Below are 2776 nucleotides of genomic sequence, written 5' to 3' on the forward strand. Positions count from 1 at the left end.
AGGAAACAATCAGTCAATGTTTTCTCTGTAAAGGCCCTGTTTCAGATGAAAGAGTCTAAAAAACCTTTGTATAATCAAAAGGCAAGAAAGCTCAGCACATACTCTTCACTTCTCATGCAACAATGTGACATGAAATAATGTATTGTATTGTTGCTAAAATAAATTAATAAATAAATAAATTCCTATGAACTAAACACACTAGTTTATCACCATTTTTAGAAAGCTACACAGACACACAGTTTTACATGATGGTCAAATTAAATAAGTGATTCTTGGATAATAATGTTCAACACTATTTATCTGATTAAAATGCTTTTATTTTAACAGATGTTTTTCCCTAAAATACACCTCTGGAGCAATGACCGTTGCTGCCTAACTGGGATAAAAAAAAGCAGTGCAGGTGAGAGTTTAAATGCACGTGAAATATTTGCACTATTGGGACTGGAATCAAACTCAAGGTTGTGCAATTCACTTTCAGTTGGCTGTAACAGGTTGTTTCACTCAGCCACTGAACATTGCCCTCTCACCCCTTTTGTGGAAAATTACTGAATCTGATCTGGCTGTGGAAAGTTCTAGATTCTCTCCATTTCAGTTATATGGGGCTGCTTATTGATTTGTTTAAAAAAAAAAGCTTTTTTCCGGGTAATGTGGGTCTGCACAGAAGGACAAAGGAGTGACTAGAGTTTCATTCCTACAGGGAAATCTAGAGATGTGTGAGAAGCAGCAGCAGTGATGATGACAGTGTTTCAGTGGTGAAGTACTAACGCAGGCAAAGCAATGGATTACAGGTTAAACAGGCTGCCCGATTCCAAAGGGTGCGTTCATGGATGAATCATGAGACAATAAACCCCTGGCCCCCCCACTCCTCCTACATAGCACTCCAGACTGAAAGAGACCCAAAGTGACAATAAACAACACACCAGCAACCATTTTATTTTATTTATTTTATATTTATTTGTCTATTCATTTTGTGTCTCTTTGTTTAGCCTCAGTTTGACGTTGATTTGAGCATCTTAGTAGTTGTTTTGAGTCTTAGTAGTCATTTTGCATCTCTGGTAATTTCTGCACCTTTACTGTATGCATTAGGTTTACATGTCTTTGCAGTATTTTTGTGACTCTGCAGTTGTTATGCATTTCATTCCCTGCATTTGGTTGCAGTCATTCTGTGTGTCTGTTGTATTTTTGTGACTTATGCTTGTGTGTGGTAATTTTGTGTTTCTTTTCAATGACTACATGTCTACTTGTTGTTAGCTTACATGTCTTTGTAGTAGTGTGCCTTCTTTAAGTTATCGGATTGACTTTCCAACAAGAAATGTTAACAGTCCCTACAAGCAGAGGTTCTGGCCCAGGTGCCCCTAAACCTGTGGACCTTACAGACAGTGGCTGGAAGAAATCAGCATTGTTTCTTGTATGGATTTACTGATTTTGTTGATTTTCTTTGGCTCAAGACACAAGGCAGTGGAAAGTTAAACCTGAAAGTTCAGAGTAACAACATGAGCCTGAGAGAGTATAAGAGTACCCCCTTCTGTCATCCTAGGTATGAAGGGACTGATTTATGACCCTGCCTCTCCATCACCCCCAACTAGTTTTTTGGACTTTATTGTTTTATAATGTGCAGGTGTCTACAATAAAAACCACAGCTGGCAGCAATAAAAGTAGTTGGGAATGGAACAAAGGGTCAAGCTAGGATTTCATACATCAAAGAATTGTTGTTACTGTAAAAAGAAATCATGTAACTTCAGTCTACACTCATGTGAGTGTGGCATTTAAATTGACCCACCACACAGATGAAATCTCATACAGTTTCCGGTGTTTGGTTGAGAGGAGGGCTTTGACCCACATGAGGGAGAGACCAGGGCCTCACACACACAGCTTGTCCCTTCAGGGCTCTGCCTTTTCTGCCCCTCGTCAGTGTGTCTTGGCTATGTGGAGCAAGAGGCTTTAAGTGCTTATGTTGCAGCGGGCACCATGTTTGTGTAACTAGGAACAAAAGGTGAGTTTTTACATTAATATTTCTTCCTATAATGGGGTGACAAACGGGCTATAGATGGGTTTTCAATAAATAATATTTAGATTGTTTTCTCATCATTTATCTACAGGTGAATAGCATTAAAAATCAAAAGTGACTGGCTTCAGTGAAGCTGGTTCTTAAAATAAGTAGGGGTGACTGAAAAAAATAAGGTATTTCTAGTTCATAAAAATGGATTTAACAAGATTGCTAAACACGGTGATTTTCTTCCTAGCAGAATGTCAGGCGCTGGTGAATACCTTTAAAAACAACTTTGTGAGATGTGTGCTTAACTGATTAAAGTAAGATTCTCTCCACAAAATGATTTACTCAATACAGTAAAACCACAGCTATACATTACCAAAGACACAGGCTGGCAGAGAAATGGCCAGCCACCTCTGGAGTACAGGACACAGTGGTTTTAAGAGAAGAAACCTCTAAGAGTCAGACTGACAAACTTGGTACTCAACTTAGATCCTAGTATTAATGGGCCTTGACATAAAAATAGAAAAACAATTAACTGATCCTATATTCACTTACCTATATACAGGTGCAGCTCAATAAATTAGAATATTGTGGAAAAGTCCATTTAGTTCAGTGATTCAACTCAAATAATGAAACTCATGTATTATATACATTCAGTACACACAGACTGAAGTAGTTTAAGCTGTTGGGTCTTTTAATTGTGATGATTTTGGCCCACATTTAACAAAAACCCACCAATTCACTATCTCAATAAATTAGAATACCTCATAAGACCTATAAAAA

Source organism: Monopterus albus, unplaced genomic scaffold (assembly GCF_001952655.1).
Source record: "Monopterus albus unplaced genomic scaffold, M_albus_1.0 scaffold81.1, whole genome shotgun sequence".
Lineage (NCBI taxonomy): Eukaryota > Metazoa > Chordata > Actinopteri > Synbranchiformes > Synbranchidae > Monopterus > Monopterus albus.